Source organism: Oncorhynchus keta, chromosome 18, assembly GCF_023373465.1.
Source record: "Oncorhynchus keta strain PuntledgeMale-10-30-2019 chromosome 18, Oket_V2, whole genome shotgun sequence".
Taxonomy (NCBI): Eukaryota; Metazoa; Chordata; class Actinopteri; order Salmoniformes; family Salmonidae; genus Oncorhynchus; species Oncorhynchus keta.
Genome location: NC_068438.1, coordinates 8607172 through 8626023, shown reverse-complemented (window position 1 = coordinate 8626023; position 18852 = coordinate 8607172). Strand labels below are relative to the sequence as shown.

The following is an 18852-nucleotide window of genomic DNA, read 5'->3' as shown; positions in this document are numbered from 1 at the left end:
ACTGCCCGAGTTACACCAGAAATGCACTATCACTCCATCAGTGCTCAGATTGTCCGCAATAGGCTGAGAGAGACTGAGGGCTTGTAGGCCTGTTGTAAGGCAACAACGTCGCCTATGGGCACAAACCTACCGTTGCTGGACCCAGAGGACTGGCAAAAAGTCCTCTTCACTGACGAGTCGCAGTTTTGTCTCACCAGGGGTGATGGTTGGATTCGCGTTTATCGTCAAAGGATTGAGCGTTACACCGAGGCCTGTACTCTGGAGCGGGATCTGGAGGTGATGGGTCCGTCTTGGTCTGGGGCGGTGTGTCACAGCATCATCGGACTGAGCTTGTTGTCATTGTAGGCAATCTCAAAGCTGTGCGTTACAGGAAAGACAGCCTCCTCCCTCATGTGGTACCCTTCCTGCAGGCTCATCCTGACATGACCCTCCAGCTTGCCAATGCCACCAGCCATACTGCTCGTTCTGTGCGTGATTTCCTGCAAGACAGGAATGTCAGTGTTCTGCCATGGCCAACGAAGAGCCAGGATCTTAATCCCATTGAGCACGTCTGGGACCTGTTGGATCGGAGGGCTCGGGCTCGGGCCATTCCCCCCAGAAATGGAACTTGCAGGTGCCTTGGTGGAAGAGTGGGGTAACATCTCACAGCAAGAACAGGCATATCTGGTGCAGTCCATGTCACATCCTGACCATAGGAAGCCTGCATTTCCTATGGTAGAGTAGGTCAGGGCGTGACATGGGGTTTTAGTCTAGTTTATTATTTTCTATGTGGGGTTCTAGGTTTATTTTCTATGTTGGGGTTTGTATATGATTCCCAATTAGAGGCAGCTGGTAATCGTTGTCTCTAATTGAGGATCATACTTAAGTTGCATTTTTCTACCTGTGGGTTATGGGATATTGTTTATGTTTAGTTGCCTGTTAGCACTGCATTGCCTTATATCGAACGTGACAGTCCATGAGGAGGAGATGCACTGCAGTACGTATTGCAGCTGGTGGCCACACCAGATACTGACTGGTACTTTTGATTTTGAGCCCCCCCTTTGTTCAGGGACACATTATTCCATTTCTGTTAGTCACATGTCTGTGGAACTTGTTCAGTTTATGTTTCAGTTGTTGAATCTTGTTATGTTCATACAAATATTTACGCATGTCAAGTTTGCTGAAAATAAACGCAGTTGACAGTGAGAGGACATTTATTTTTTGCTGAGTTCATCTCACACACATATATATATACACATTTTGCTTTGTAAGGTTTTTCTTGATTTTTTACTGTTTTTGACATTGTAGACTAAACATGAAGACATCAAAACTATGAAATAACATGTGGAATCATGCAGCAACCAAAATAATTGTTAAACAAATCCAAATCCTTTGCCTTGATGACAGCAAAAGTAATGCATTGCGATTTAAGTTTCGCCATCAGCTGGAAGACTGTGTCCCCTTTTCTCAGCGGAGGGAGGGAGGGAAGAGGGGCGGTGAGTCGGGACAGTGAGCCAGGTAGGCAGAGTCCTTCCTTCAGACACATTGTTTTCACTATGTATTCTACCTCTTGGTGATGTCATGCGGAAACACAATGTCAACCTTTCACTGCTATGCGGACGATACACAGCTACACAGACACATTTCGATGAAACATGGTGAAGCCCCAAAATTGCCCACCCTGGAAGCCTGTGTTTCAGACATAAGGAAGGGTGATGGAGGCAAATGTTTAACTTTTAAACTCAGACAAAACAGAGATGTTAGTTCTAGGTTCCAAGAAACAAAGAGATCTGATGTTGCATCTGACCATTAATCTTGATGGTTGTACAGTCGTCTCAAATAAAACTGTGAAGGACCTCGGATTTACTCATCACCCTGATCTCTCTTTTGACAAACATATCAAGAATCTTTCACGGACAGCTTGCCAGCTTGCTAGCCTCTCTACACTGGCTTCCTGTTAAGGTCAAGGCTGATTTTCAAGTTTATACTGCTAACCTACAAAGCATTACATGGGCCTGCCCCTACAGCCTTACATGGGCTTTCCCCTACAGCATTACATGGGCTTGCCCCTACAGCATTACATGGGCTTGCCCCTACAGCATTACATGGGCTTGCCCCTACAGCATTACATGGGCTTGCCCCTACAGCATTACATGGGCTTGCCCCTACAGCATTACATGGGCTTTCCCCTACAGCATTACATGGGCTTGCCCCTACAGCATTACATGGGCTTGCCCCTACAGCATTACATGGGCTTGCCCCTACAGTACCCATCTCTCCGATTTGGTCCTGCCGTACGATACGGTCACAAGATGCAGGCCACCTCATTGCTCCTAGAATTTTTAAGCAAACAGCTGGAGGCAGGGCTTTCTCCTATATAGCTCCATTTTTTAAGAATGGTCTGCCTATCCGTGGGAGAGACGCAGACTCGGTCTTGACCTTTAAGTCTTTACTGAAAACTCATCTCTTCAGCAGGTCCTATGATTGAGTGTAGTCTGGCCCAGGGGTGTGAAGGTGAATGGCAAGGCACTAGAGCCTGGCCGGCTTCCGTCTCTCCACTGGGGTTCTCTTGTTTCTAGGTCTTCATGAAACAACAATTTCTTAATCCACGTATGACCTTAGCCTACTACAGGTCTAGGAGGGTAAATCTGGGTAATATCCCTTTTAAAACTCATGCCTAAAATGACCCCATCAACATGTTTTCTGTGTCTGAGTTAGAAGCAGGGCCAGACTGGAACCAGTAATAATCTATGGCATTTTTTCCCCCTCAAGGACCCCACTCTGGCAACATTTTTTTGTTCCTTGAGGCCCGATTATTAGCCAGATAATTATAATATTGCACAAAAAAAAAACAAGTGAAAACAGGCCCACTAGGCTACAAATGGACCAGCACATCTGGCATTTGCACGAAATGCCTAATGACCAGTCCAATCCTAGTTACAATGGGAATAACAGAGCTTGCCTATTTAATGTCAATCCATCTCCAGTATAATGTCCTCCCCTCAAAATCATCTGAAGAGAAATAGGAAGGAGATGTAGGGGGTATAAGTGTCAAAAGAGTTTAATAACTGTAAAAGGCAAACTTGCATCAATAATTCTGCAAGGTTGCCTTGTGCGCCTGCAGCACAAATCCACTCCGGCAGAGGGGAAAAAAAGCTATTCCATTAAGTGCGTTAAGACGAATCAAGAGCGCGCTGTGCCAGGGAAGCGTAGTAGTGTTCAACACTGGTGAGACCTCGCTGAATACGAAGCTTTCCTTTTACTCAATCGTACATTTTACACACCGTTAGTGTGTTTAATTTTCTAACAGTCTGCCGATTTCTGAACCCCACAAACCTAATGATGGAGTTATCCTTGATTTCCGCGCAGGTAAGAAACCTTCCGTTCTAACTGTAATATTTTAGAGCCTAATGACATCACGGCGTTAAGGCTACAATTACGGTCATCAAAGTAATGAGGTTAACGCTTGAGATTTCGGATAGGCGGTTTTTCAAGGTAGCCTGAGTCATAGCACGTGTGGGGCAACAGTAGTCTGCAGTGTCTCACTTACTTCGGGACAGGTGAATGGCATTTGGATGCAGACAGGTGACTGAGATGATATGCAGTGTTGTGTTGTGTAAGGTAGGCTATCAGGTGCAGCAGCGGGCTCAAAAGGGATTAGGCTATTTCTTGCTGTCGGTTAATGAGTGACTGCGGGGAATTGATCACCTCTTGCAAATGATTCCATCTGGGATATTGTGCTTTTTAAAATTGATTAGAAACCTGGCAACTTACTACTTATACTAGCAAACCTCAACTACCACCGCTACTTCTCATAGCAGCCTAATAATAAGCATAATCATTGCCATACATTTATAATCAGATGGAAATTATAGCCTAATGATCATGCACATTTGTCACCGCATTTAACTTACAGTGTACAGTGCATTCGGGAAGTATTCAGACCCCTTGACATTTCCCACATTGTGTTACAGCCTTATTCTAAAATGGATTAAATCGTTTTTTTCCCGTCAACAATCTACATACAGTAGCCCATAACGACAAAGCAACATAAGTTTTGTTAAAATGTATCCAAATGTATATAAAAATAGAAATATCACATTTACATAAGTATTCAGACTCTTTAATCAGTACTTTGTTGAAGCACCTTTGACAGCGATTACAGCTTTGAGTCTTCTTGGGTATGATGGTACAAGCTTGGCACACCTGTATTTGGGGAGTTTCTCCCATGTTTCTCTGCGGATCATCTCAAACCCTGTCAGGTTGGATGGGGATCGTCACTGCACAGCTATTTTTAGGTCTCTCCAGAGATGTTTGATCGGGTTCAAGTCCGTGCTCTGGCTGGGCCACTCAAGGATATTCAGAGACTTGTCCTGAACCCGCTCCTGCGCTGTCTTGGCGGTGTGCTTAGGGTCGTTGTCCTGTTGGATGGGGAACCTTCGCCCCAGTATGAGGTCCTGAGCGCTCTGGAGCAGGTTTTCTTCAAGAATCTCTATGTACTTTTCTCCCTTCATCTTTCCCTCGATCCTGACTAGTCTCCCACTCCCTGCCTCTGAAAAAACATCCCCACTGCATGATTCTGCCACCACCGTGCTTCATCGTAGGGATGGTGTCAGGTTTCCTCCAGACATGACGCTTGGCATTCAGGCCAAAGAGTTCACTACCAATGTTACCATGCACACACCATCACTGATTAAAGGTGAGCCCATTGAAATAGTGGAAGAGTACAAAAGCCTTGGGTTAATCTTTGACAACAATCAGTGTACTGACACTCTTTTTAAGAAAGACCAACAGACTCTATTTCCTACAGAAACTGCACTTTTTAAAAATGTTGATCTAACCATCATGGTTCTCTTTTATAAATCATTCATTGAGAGCATTCAGTCCAACTACATGACCTGTTGGTTTGTGAATATCAAGTTGCACAGAAAAATAGGTTGGGCAAGATAGTCAGGACTTGCAGAAAAATCATGGGGCAGCAACAGCAAGAACTGTCATCTCTCTACCTGGGCAGAGGCCTCCTTAAGGGGAGTAAAATAGTGGTCGACTCTTCCCATCAACTCCATCCTGAATTCCAGCTCCTTCCCTCTGGCTGCAGGTACAGACTACCTAAGGTTTAAAAAAATAAATAGGGCCAAGTACTCTTATTCCGAATGCAATTCTGCAACTTAACAAAATGTTGGACTAATTACACTTCGCTCTTGGACTATGAAACTGCACTTACCCTGCCTATTTTCTTGTAAATATCCGTTGCTATTTATTTAAAAAAAAATGTTATGTGATATGTTTTATGACTGCTGCAAGATGAATTGCCTCTCTGGGGGCATTAACATATTCTGAATCAATCTTGGTTTCATCATCCCAGAGAATCTTGTTTCTCATGGTCTGAGAATCCTTTAGGTGCCTTTTGGCAAACCCCAAGTGGGCTATCATGTGCCTTTTATCGAGGAGTGGTTTCCGTCTGGCCACTCTACCGTAAAGGCCTGATTGGTGGAGTACTGCGGAGATGGTTGTCCTTCTGGAAGGTTCTCTCATCTCCATAGAGGAACTCTGGAGCTCTGTCAGTGACCATCGGGTTCTTGGTCACCTCGCAGACCAAGGCCCTTCTCCACCGGTTGCTCAGTTTGGCTGGGTGGCCAGCTCTAGGAAGAGTCTTGGGGGTTCCAACCTTCTTCCCTTTAAGAATGATGAAGGCCACTGTGTTCTTGGGGATCTTCAATGCTGATAAACTTCCCCAGATCTGTGCCTCGACGCAATCGTGTCTCGGACCTCCACGGACAATTCCTTCCAGCTCATGGTTGTCTTTGCTCTGACATGCACTGTCAACTGTGAGACCTTATATAGACAGGTGTGTACCTTTCCAAATCATGTTCAATCAATAAAATTCACCACAGGTGGACTCCAATCAAGTTGTAGAAACATCTCAAGGATGATCAATGGAAATAGGATGTACCTGAGCTCAATTTCGAGTCTCATAGCAAAGGGTCTGAATATTTACAGTTGAAGTCGGAAACTTACATACACCTTAGCCAAGTACATATAAACTCAGTTTTTCACAATTCCTGACATTTTATCCAAGTACAAATTCCCCGTTTTAGGTCAGTTAGGATCACCACTTCATTTGAAGAATGTGAAATGTCAGAATAATAGCAGAGAGAATGATTCATTTAAGCTTTTACTTCTTTCATCACATTCCCAGTGGGTCAGAAGTTTGCATACACTCAATTAGTATTTGGTAGCATTGCCTTTAAATTGTTTAACTTTGGTCAAACGTTTCGGGTAGCCTTCCACAAGCTTCCCACAATAAGTTGGGTGAATTTTGGCCCATTCCTCCTGACAGAGCTGGTGTAACTGATTCAGGTTTGCTCGCACATGCTTTTTCAGTTCTGCACACAAATTTTCTATAGGATTGAGGTCAGGGCTTTGTGATGGCCACTCCGATACCTAAACTTTGTTGTCCTTAAGCCATTTTGCCACAACTTTGGAAGTATGCTTGTGGTCATTGTCCATTTGGAAGACCCATTTGCGACCAAGCTTTAACTTCCTGACTGATGTCTTGAGATGTTGCTCCATCTGTTTTGTGAAGTGCACCAGACCCTCCTGCAGCAATGCACCCCCCCAACATGCTGCTGCCACCCCCGTGCTTCACGGTTGGGATGGTGTTCTTTGGCTTGCAAGCCTCCCCTGTTTTCCTCCAAACATAACAATGTTCATTAAGGCCAAACAGTTCTAATTTTGTTTCATCAGACCAGAGGACATTTCTCCAAAAAAGAACGATCTTTGTCCCCAAGTGCAATTGTAAACCGTAGTCTGGCTTTTTTTATGGTGGTTTTGGAGCAGTTGCTTCTTCCTTGCTGAGCGGCCTTTCAGGTCATGTTGATATAGGACTCGTTTTTACCTTGGATATAGATACTTTTGTACCTGTTTCCTCCAGCATCTTCACAAGGTCCTTTGCTGTTGTTCTGGGATTGATTGGCACTTTTTGCACCAAAGTACGTTCATCTCTAGGAGACAGAACGCTTCTCCTTCCTTAGCGGTGTTATTGTTCCGTGGACCCATGGTGTTTATACTTGTGTACTATTGTTTGTACACATGAACGTGGTACCTTCAGGCATTTGGAAATTGCTCCCAAGGATGAACCAGACTTGTGGAGGTGTAAAAAAAATAATTCTGAGGTCTTGGCTGATTTCTTTTGCTTTTCCCATGATGTCAAGCAAAGAGGCAATGAGTTTGAAGGTAGGCCTTGAAATACATCCACAGGTACACCTCCAATTGTGTCAAATGAGGTCAATTAGCCTATCAGAAGATTCTAAAGCCATAATATAATTTTGGGGAATTTTCCAAGCTGTTTAAAGGAACAGTCAACTTAGTGTATGTAAACTTCTGACCTACTGGAATTGTGATACAGTGAATTATAAGTGAAATAATTGGTCTGTAAACAATTGTTGGAAAAATTACTTGTGTCATGCACAAAGTAGATGTCCTAACCGACTTGCCAAAACTATAGTTTGTTAACAAGAAATTTGTGGAGTGGTTGAAAAATGAGTTTTAATGACTCCAACCTAAGTGTATGGAGGTTGTATGTTCATAAGGTAAATAAGGTTCATAAAGTATTTCATTTTTCATAATTTGCAAACATTTTTCAAATTCTTCACTTTGTCATTATGGGGAATTGTGTGTAAATTATTTTTGTATTTTTTTGTATTTAATACATTTTCCAACAAGGCTGTAACGTAACAAAATGTGTAAATGGGAAAGGGTCCGAACGTACCGAATGCACTATACTGTGCATTATGCCTTTTGAAGTTGAGAGGTTTCCTGGAATCTTGCTGGTTATTGCAACATTTGACATTACCCACTTGATAGTTTTTTGAAAGGTGTATACACTGAACAGAAATATAAACGCAACATGCAACAATTTCAGTTCATGTAAGGAAATCAGTCAATTGAAATAAATGAATTAGTCCCTGATCTATGGATTTCACATGACTGGGAATACAGACATGCATCTGTTGGTCACAGATACCTTAAATGAAAAGGTAGGGGCGTGGATTAGAAAAGCCAGTCGGTATCTGGTGTGTCCACCATTTGCCTCTTACAGTGTGACATATCTCCTTCGCATGGAGTTGATCAGGCTGGTGAATGTGGAAGGTTGTTCCACTGCTCTTCAATGGCTCTTTGAAGTTGCTGGATATTGGTGGGAACTGGAACACGCTGTCATAGACGTTGATCCAGAGCATCACAAACAGGCTCAATGGGTGACATGTCTGGTGAGCATGAAAGCCATGGAGGAACTGGGGCATTTTCAGCTTCCAGGATTTGTGTACAGATCCTTGTGACATGGGGCTGTGCATCATCATGCTGAAACATGAGGTGATGGCGGCGGACGAGTGGCACGACAATGGGCCTTAGGATCTCGTCACAGTATCTCTGTGCATTCAAATTGCCATTGATAAAATGCAATTGTTTGTTGTCTGTAGCTTATGCCTGCCCATACCATAACCACACCGTCACAATGGGGCACTCTGTTCACAACATTATCAGCAAATCCCTTGCCCAAACAACGCCATACAGGCTGTCTGCCATCTACCTGGTACAGTTGAGACCGGGATTAATCCGTGAAGAGCACACTTCTCCAGCGTGCCAGTGGCCATAGAAGGTGAGCATTTGTCCACTGAAGTCTATTACAATGCTGATGCAGTCAGGTCAAAACCTTGGTGAGGACGACGAGCACGCAGATGAGCTACCTGAGACGGTTTCTGACAGTTAGTCTGTGCAGAATTTCTTCGGTTGTGCAAACCCACAGTTTATTAGCAGTCCAGGTGGCAGGTCTCATACAATCCCGCCGGTGAAGAAACCGGATGTGGTGGTCCTGGGCTGGAGGGGTTGCACGTGGTCTGCGGTTGTGAGGCTGGTTCGACGTACTGCCAAATTCTGTAAAATGACTGAGGCGACTTTTGGTAGAGAAATTAACATCATATTTTCCGGCGACCGCTCTGGTGGATATTCCTGCAGTCAGCATGCCAATTGCACACTCCCTCACTACTTGAGACATCTGTGGTATTGTGTTGCGTGACAACTGCACATTTTAGGGTGGCCTTTTATTGTCCCCAGCTCAATGTGCACCTGTGTAATGATCATGCTGTTTAATCAGCTTCTTGTTATGCCACACCTGTCAAGTGGATGGATTGTCTTGGCAAAAGAGAAATGCTCACTACCAGGGATGTAGACAAATTTGTGCCCAAAGTTTGATAGAAATAAGCTTTTTCTGTGTATACATTTTAATTTGATTTCAGCTCATGAAACATGGGACCAACACTTTACATGTTTCCTTTATATTTTTGTTCAGTACAATATACTCCATCTGACCAGGTAGCACATCTATACACACACACTTAGCAGTTTGAAAATTAGCCTTTGAAGGGGAAAATAAAGTACATAGACAAACATGACTATCTTAAAATCATATCCCTCATAGACACTGTCCAAACACATGATCAAAGGATCTACATAGTTTGTCTGAGTCATTTCCTTGAATTCAGGAGAAAGCAGTTGCTCACATCTTTTTGAGCAATTTGCTCCGATACCTCGTCAACTCATCTTCAAGTAATATTTTAAGCAATTGCCCAAGTGTTTCACCCTTGAGTATCTCTAAATAGTTCCCAGCATGTGTCTTGCCCGTATCCCCATGGAACATTTCAGTATCCACGTCACTGCTGAAGCTTAGGATGCACCTCCAGGCATGATCCAGCACAGGTTTTTCAGAGCAACACTTGAGAGTAGTTATTGGAGTCCCCGTCCGAGTTGTTATCACATCTCTCCACGTCTGCAGAACCATGGGGCGTCGTGAATCGTGCATTGCTCTAGGACCATCAAATCAAAGTTGAGAGTTATATATTTTCTATTTTTCTTATACCTCACTATTCATCTCTCAATATATGAATCTGTAATATGACTTTCCTTAAGAACTGAAAAAAGTACTCCACTTTAGGGCCTTATTGCCAAAATCACAAAGTATCCCTTTAAGGGTAAACATTCCAGCTCTTCAAGCCCCCATGCAGTGTTTTAAATTTAGTTTTTTAAATAATCACCGTATGTTTCATGAAAATAACTCCAGATATGTTTTTTTTATCACTTATTTTCCTGGGCCCCCTTTTGTCATTGAAATGCTCAGTCTGATTGTGTGGGCATATACATTTTTATATATTCACAGTTGAAGTCGGAAGTTTACAAACACCTAGGTTGGAGTAGTTAAAACTAGTTTTTCAACCACTCCACAAATTTCTTGTTGAAAAACTATGGTTTTGGCTAGTCGGTTAGGACATCTACTTTTTGCATGACACAAGTAATTTTTCCAACAATAGTTTACAGACAGATTATTTCACTTATAATTCACTGTATCACAATTCCAGTGGGTCAGAAGTTTACATACACGAAGTTGACTGTGCTGTTAAACAGCTTGGAAAATTCCCCAAAATGATGTCACGCCTTTAGAATCTTCTGATAGGCTAATTGACATAATTTGAGTCAATTGGAGGTGTACCTGTGGATGTATTTCAAGGCCTACCTTCAAACTCAGTGCCTCTTTACTTGACATCATGGGAAAACAAAAGAAATCAGCCAAGAGCTCAGAAAATAAATGGTAGACCTCCACAAATCTTGTTCATCCTTGGCAGCAATTTCCAAACGCCTGAAGGTACCACGTTCACCTGTGCAAAAAAAGAATGCAAGTATAAACACCATGAGACCACGCAGCCGTCATACCGCTCAGGAAGTTCTGTCTCCTAGAGATGAGAGTACTATGGTGTGAGAAGTGCAAATCAATCCCAGAACAACAGCAAAGGACCTTGTGAACATGCTGCAGAAAACAGGTACAAAAGTATCTATATCCACAGTAAAACGAGTCCTATATCGACATAACCTGAAAGGCCGCTCAGCAAGGAAGAAGACACTGCTCCAAAACCACCATAAAAAAGCCAGACTACGGTTTGCAACTGCACATGAGGACAATAATCGTACTTTTTGGAGAAATGTCCTCTGGTCTGATGAAACAAAAATATAACTGTTTGGCCATAATGACCATCATTATGTTTGGAGGAAAAAGGGGGATGCTTGCAAGCTGAAGAACACCCTCCCAACCTTGAAGCAGGGGGGTGGCAGCATCATGTTGTGGGAGTGCTTTGCTGCAGGAGGGACTGGTGCACTTCACATAATGGATGGCATCATGACGGAGGAAAATGAGGTGGATATATTGAAGCAACATCTCAAGACATCAGTCAGGAAATTAAAGCTTGGTTGCAAATGGGTCGCAAAATGTGGCAAAATGGCTTAAGGACAACCAAGTCAAGGTATTGGAGTGGTCATCACAAAGCCCTGACCTCAATCCTATTGACAATTTGTAGGCAGAACGAAAAAATTGTGTGTGAGCAAGGAGGCCTACAACCTGACTCAGTTACACCAGCTCTGTCAGGAGGAATGGGACATAATTCATCCAATTTATTGTGGGAAGCTTGTGGAAGTCTACCCAAAATGTTTGACCAAAGTTCAACTATTTAAAGGCAATGCTACCAAATACTAATTGAGTGTATGTAAACTTCTGACCCAGTGGGAATGTGATGAAAGAAATACAAGCTGGAAGAAATAATTCTCTCTAATATTCTGACATTTCACATTCTTAAAATAAAGTGGTGATCCTAACTGACCTAAAACAGGGATTTTTTACAAGGATTAAATGTCAGGAATTGTGAAAAACTGAGTTTAAATGTATTTGGCTAAGGTGTACAGTGAAGGAAAAAAGTATTTGATCTCCTGCTGATTTTGTACGTTTGCCCACTGACAAAGAAATGATCAGTCTATAATTTTAATGGTAGGTTTATTTGAACAGTGAGAGACAGAATAACAACAAAAAAATCCAGAAAACGCACGTCAAAAATGTTATAAATTGATTTGCATTTTAATGAGGGAAATAAGTATTTGACCCCCTCTCAATCAGAAAGAATCCTGGCTCCCTGGCGTCTTTTATACAGGTAACGGGCTGAGATTAGGAGCACACTCTTAAAGGGAGTGCTCCTAATCTCAGTTTGTTACCTGTAAAAAAGAAACCTATCCACAGAAGCAATCAATGAGAAGGTGAGAAGGTGACAACAGTTGGTGCGATTATTGTCATATACCTCAACTGCTATCCTATCCAGTGCTAGAGTTTCCCCTCAAGATGTTCCTCCCCTGCAATTTGGCCCTCACACAAGTCTTTCTGTACCGCTGTTAATTTTACACTATTATTATAAAAACAAATCCCTAAAGTTAACTTCAGTTGGTGGAAATGGAGGAGACTGAAAAGTGAACAGATGCTTAAAGTAGTTTTCTTCCTCTTTCAAAATAATTTCTTGCTCTGATAATCGTCATGTTAAAGTTTCAAAAATGAATTTTCAAAAGTTAAGGCATACAAACTAAAACAATCTTCTCAATTGTTTGGATTATTTGACACCTGAGTAAACTTCATGGAAGGGCATAAGCAGCTGGTAATAGTTTAAACAACTTCTTTCTTTGTGTAGTTTTTAATCAAGTGGCAGAATGTTAATGCCTTAAGTAGAGCACAGGCTTGCATGTACTGTGCATCTGCTCCATTGCCTAGCTGCTATAATTATAGAAACACACGTTTGACAGTAAAAGCCATTGAGTGCTATGCTTATTAAATGTCAATTTCAAACTTATGTAGTATATAGTTCTCATTCTTGAACTGGAAGTGAGGAAATATTTCTCCCCATTTTTAGTTTTTTCCATGATTTTTTTAGTTAGTTGAGCAAAATAGATTTACCATAATGTCTATGGCACAAGACACACAACGGATACAAGTGGAGGACGTTGGTAGCTGACAGTGACTCCACTGAGCTTGTAATCATGGTCATCTGAAGTGCACTTGAAATGTACTAGGTCATCCTCTCTCAAGAGATTCACTGTCACAGGCCAACAATCCCCTTCAGAATGTGCATGCATGCATAGATGTGCTTGCATTTGTGTGTGTATGTACATGTATTTGACCAAGTAAGTGCATGTGAGTGAGAGTGAAGAGCATACAGTGCATTCGGAAAGTATTCAGGCTCCTTCCCTTTTTACACATTTTATTACATAACAGCCTTATTCTAAAATTGATTAAATAAAGCATTTTACTCATCAATCTACACACAATACCCCATCATGACAAAGGGAAGGTTTTTAGAAATGTTTGGAAATGTATTACAAATAAAAAACTGAACCCCGATAATGACAAAGCGAAAACAGGTTTTGAGACAATACCATATTTACAATGATACTCAAAATTATCCCCAGGTGCAACATGTTTCCATTGAACATCCTTGAGATGTTTCTACAACTTGATTGGCGTCCACCTGTGGAAAATTAAATTGATTGGACATGATTTGGAAATGCACACACACCTGTCTATATAAGGTCCCTCAGTTGACGGTGCATGTCAGAGAAAAATCCAAGCCATGAGGTCAATGGAATTGTCCATGAAGCTCAGAGACACAATTGTGTCGAGGCACAGATCTGGGAAGGGTACCAAAATATGTCTGCAGCATTGAAGGTCCACAAAAACACAGTGGCCTCCATCATTCTGAAATGGAAGAAGTTTGGAACCAACTGGACTCTTTCTTTGGAACCACCAAGACCCCTTTTCAAACTGAGCAATCAGGGGTGAAGGGCCTTGGTCAGGGAGGTAACCAAGAACCCGATGATTACTCTGACAGAGTTCCTCTGTGGAGAGTGGAGAACCTTCCAGAAGGACAACCATCTCTGCAGCACTCCACCAATCAGGCCTTTATGGTAGAGTGGCCAGATGGGAGCCATTCCTCAGTAAGGCACATGACAGCATGCTTGCAGTTTGCCAAAATGCACCTAAAGGACTCCTGGCACCATCCCTACGGTGAAGCATGGTGGTGGCAGCATCATGCTGTGGGGATGTTTTCAGTGTCAGGGACTGGGAGACTAGTCTGGACTGAGGAAAAGATGAATGGAGCAAAGTACAGAGAGAAACCTGCTCCAGAGCGCTCAGGACCTCAGACTGGGGCGAAGATTCACCTTCCAACAGGAAAATGACCTTCAGCACATATTCAAGGCAGCGCAGGAGTGGCTTGGGGACAAGTCTCTGAGTGTCCATGACTGGCCCAGCCAGAGCCCAGACTTGAACCCAATCAAACATCTCTGGAGAGACATGAAAATAGCTTTGCTGCGACGCTCCCCATCCAACCTGACAGAGCTTGAGAGAATCTGCAGAGAAAAATGGGAGAAACTACCCAAATACAGGTGTGCCAAGCTTGTAGAATCTACCCAAGAAGACTCAAGGCTGTAATCGCTGCCAAAGGTGCTTTACTAAGTAAAGCGTCTGAATACTTATGTAAATGTCATATGTCAGTTTTCCATTTTTTATAAAGTAGCAAAAATGTCTAAACCTGTTTTTTCTTTGTCATTATGGGGTATTATGTGTAGCTTGATGAGCGGGGGGAAAAAAACTATGTAAACCATTTTAGAATAAGGCTGTAAAGTAACAAAATGTGGAAAAAGTCAAGGGGTCTGAATACTTTCCAAATGCAATGTATGTGAATGAGGTAGAGTTAGTAAGAAAGCAACTGTGAGGATAAGTATGTTTCAGTGTGGCCTTATCTCTCAGGTTTATGTGAACTTCCAGTCAGCTTCATCTGTCTCTGTCCTTAGTTCTCAGTCCTCTGGCCATCACAGCAGATGGAGAGTAAAGGATTGTGGCTTACAAGCATTGGACCAGACGTCCCTGTTTTTTTTTTACCATAGACATCCGCTGTCCAGACTGTAATTCCTCTATGCTCCATGGACTTTTGGATGGGAGGCATATTGAGAGGGTGGGAGACTGGGGTTGGAGAGGGTGACAAAGCTTTAATAATGTAACAAAATGAGTCACATTGCAGCTGAGAAGGATTGGGATACAGAATGGTTGAACTAGTGTTATGCTAATGGGACATGTAACCTGCACTCTTGAGTTAGTCATAACACATATTACAAATTCATCAGGGGGTGGCTTACAAGATCATAGAAATGTTTAGTGTAAATGTGTAAATGTCCACTTGTGGTAATATCATACTTTAAAAAAATAAGTTATTCTTCATGGTCCATTTTGACAATGACATCAGTCTCCATAGAATACATAATTGGTTGCACTTTAACTGTTTCCTCAAGCTAATCTCATGCAAAATGACTCAAATGTTCCTATGCTAATAGATTTAGCGAGAGAGCATTACTACTTTCATGTCTTTTGTTTTCTGGGAGCTGAACCAAGGCCATTTCCAATTTGAATGATAACGAAAAGTAAACCTCTTACGGCAATCAAAATATTATCCCCCCCCCCCCAAATATTTGTCTAACAAATCACACAACATTTTTATATTCTACCTTTTTGGGAAATGTTTGTTATCTGAGATTTTAATGTCTCTAGTGAATTTGTAGTGGATAAAATGGTCAGATGACTTATTACATTGAAAAATGTCTAAAACTTGTATATTATCCACTGACTCGCCAGACGCAGTGCCTTAGACCCCTGTGCCACTCCGGACATGTGTTAGAGAGGAGTGTGTGTGTATGGGTGTGCTGTTGAAGTTCACTGTAGAGCACAGTGGACTTCAATCCAGCCACTTGTAATGTTTGGAGTGCATTTCCCTTTTCTCTCCATTTTATTTCCTGTAAGTTTTTGTCAATGAATGTAATGGAAACAAATTGAGGACATTGCACACTACAAGAGTACGAGAACACACGACACGAGAAATAGATTGACATTCCAAATCAGTGAGATTGGACTTTAAGTGGATAGCGAGATTGGCGTGATGTAGAAAAGCCCATTGGTGTCTCTCTGTCACCTCATGAAGACAAACTTTCACCCTCATGGACGATTAGGTGGATCGTTATAATCCCCCAAAATCAGTTTAGATCAGTGTCGGAAACTCATCAGTAAGTATTGTGCTTTACATTGTAATCTCGGGTAATCTATCTGAAGGAAACCTACAGTTATGAAGTAGGGAACAGGGAACAGGGTATAACATAATACTTGGTGCCACCAGCTCCAAAAAAGTGGTTACAGAAGCCACCTTTTTCCCTAATAATTACCCAAGAAGCCTGAACTATCAGATCCCCATACAGGGAACCAGAACCTGCTGCAATATGGCTATGTGCACTGACATGCTGCCGATAGAACCCATGGTTCCAAGAACAATACTTACCTTGCAAGCCTGAAATAACAGAACTCTTGGTAAAGTGCATGGCAGCCCAAGGCTCAAACCCACAGGAAACCTGCAGTAACCTGGAAACTGTGTACTCACACTCTGCCACTGCAGCCCAAGGCTCAAACCCACAGGAAACCTGCAGTAACCTGGAAACTGTGTACTCACGCTCTGCCACGGCAGCCCAAGGCTCAAACCCACAGGAAACCTGCAGTAACCTGGAAACTGTGTACTCACGCTCTGCCACGGCAGCCCAAGGCTCAAACCCACAGGAAACTGTGGTAGCCCTGATAATGCACACATGATGCCCTGGCACACCCCAAGGCACAAACCCACAGGGAACTGTTGTAACCCAGATAAATTTGCAATCGCAACGCTGCCTAACACACACTCCCGGACCCAGCCATAAGAACACTGAGCCACACTGGGAGCAGGTACATCCAAGCGACAAAACCTCATAAAAGTATGTGGGGGGGAACCCCAACTCGCTGCAGCGCAGATATCACCAAATGATCATGCCACTGAACAATGCCCAAGAAGTCGCCACACCTCTCGTGGAGTGAGCACACTCACCACTAAGCAACCCTTGTCCTTTGCTGTCATATTCCAGGGTGATCAAGCCAATGAGAAAGATGCTGCTTAGAAAGGACCCTATCCTGAAGTGGATTAGCAAAGAGACAAAAATCTGGTCACAAACGCAGATATCCATATACGTGTGTAAAGGGCGCACTGGACACAGGCCATGCAACCTCTGTTGTTCACTGGAAGCAAACGAAGGGTGTGAGAAAGGGAACAACTCAAGCCAGGGACCTGTAAAAGAGCCTGCATACTTCCCAGCTGAAACGGTTCAGAAGAGTTCATGCATATATTATGACAACATTTTGCGATGTCTTTGTTCCTTTTGGACTTTTGGGGGGGGCCATTCGTGCACACAAAGTTTTCTTGAGACAAGCTAAAGTTGGTAGCCAAAATCTACACCCTTTCGTCTGTGATTGGTAAACGGTAGGGATTCTTGAATAAAGTCTGTCATTCAACAAGAGACAACTCATTTCTAAGCACATTTTGTTCATTGAGAAATACTGCAGCAAAAATCTTACATGTACAATTGCCTAGATCTCCTCGGAAAAAACTTCAAAATACATGACAGATTTCTTATCATCTTAGATTAATTCTGACTGTTTTGAGGACAAGTGTATACTGGCTATGGCGTCTCAAAATGAACAAACCGTACTATTGGTGCTTTTCTATTTTAAAAAAAACAACAGTCTTTTTAAGGGAGTATGCGAGCCCACTCGTTCGTTTCACCTAGCCTAGTTTGGTTAGGCCACAGCCGAACTGAAGCATGCTGACGCCTTAGAACATAGGCATAACCTTGGGAGCAAAAGCAGCATTAGGATATAACATCACTTTGGAGTTGCCAGGTGTGAACTCCAAACAGGAAGGCTGCACTGATGGCATGTAGCGATCCCCAACACGCTTGGTCAACGGCAAGACCATGAGCAGAGCAGTCTTCTTGGAAAGAACATGCAGGTCCACAATCTCCAATGGTTCAAACAGAGGCTCACATAGAGCTGTTAGCTCCAGACTTGGTGCACTGGTACCGCTTGCTGTGCAGTAGCAGAGAGAACAGCCTATGGCTTGGGTGGCTGGAGTCTGAACATTTTGGGGGTCTTCCTCTGACACTGCCTGGTATAGAGGTCCTGGATGGCAGGGAGCTCGGCCCCAGTGATGTACTAGGCTATACTCACCACCCTCTGTAGCACCTTGCGGTCGTGTGCAGTTGCCGTACCAAGATGTGATGCAGCCAGTCAAGATGCTCTCATTGGCGTAGCTGTAGAACTTTGAAGATCTGTGGGCCCATGCCAAATCTTTTCAGCCTCCTGAGGAGGAGATGCTGTTGTGCCCTCTTCATAAATGTTTGAGTGTGTGAGGACCATGTTAATTCCTTAATGATGTGTACACCGAGGTACTTTTCTGGTGATTGTCTGTGGTCTATTGCACAATCAGATGTTCTGGGTAGGGCTGCAGAGGATGTGGACGGTTTTCGTTCTGACAAAGTATTTTCCTCTGGGTCTTCCGGGTCTGTCTCCACATCAGACATCATGTCTTCAGTAGCCCCCGCAAATCGGTGCTTCTCTTCAGCAAGAGAGTTCAATTGACCGACCGGCTAGAGCCTGTTAAATTATAGGAGACAATAAGTTATTCTGCCCAATAAACAAATGGTCTTGAACATTGGGAATCTCAAAAGTAATTTAAAAAAATAAAGAAACACACAAACTAAAAGCTAGTGGAACAAGTGTCAACTTTCCCAAATTCAGTACTTCATTTAAAATGTATGGATTGGTTTACATGTATAAACTAACCTGTCTCTGTCAACGCTGCATTCACTTTTTGATGTCCCATTCCTTTCAAGTGTCCGGGGAGTCCGACGACTTATGCTGCTCTTTCAGTCCAATACCAATTTGCAGCGGTATCTGAGGAGTCAGTAGCTAGATTCCCATCCAATTGGCAACGGATTTTCATGCGAAAAATCGAATGAAGAGACTATGCAAATATCCCCACCAGTGTTGTTTTTCCCACACAATGTACTTGTTGCGGTTAAAAACAGTGCGTAATGACGTAGTGCACACAATTT

At 42.8% G+C, this 18852-nt stretch overlaps 1 long non-coding RNA gene across 3 annotated transcripts in view; it reads left to right on the top strand.

Moving 5' to 3' along the window:
* Positions 1–3198: 3198 nt before the first annotated feature.
* The window catches only part of LOC118397171 (uncharacterized), a 33057-nt gene continuing 17403 nt past the window's right edge, over positions 3199–18852 (top strand). The window contains exon 1 of one of the 3 annotated variants that reach the window (XR_004828362.2): positions 3199–3348. This is a non-coding gene — a long non-coding RNA (uncharacterized LOC118397171). Of the gene's footprint in view, positions 3349–3432; positions 3601–18852 lie in introns of those variants that run through there. The other 2 variants (XR_004828363.2, XR_004828365.2) reach the window with 2 other exon arrangements.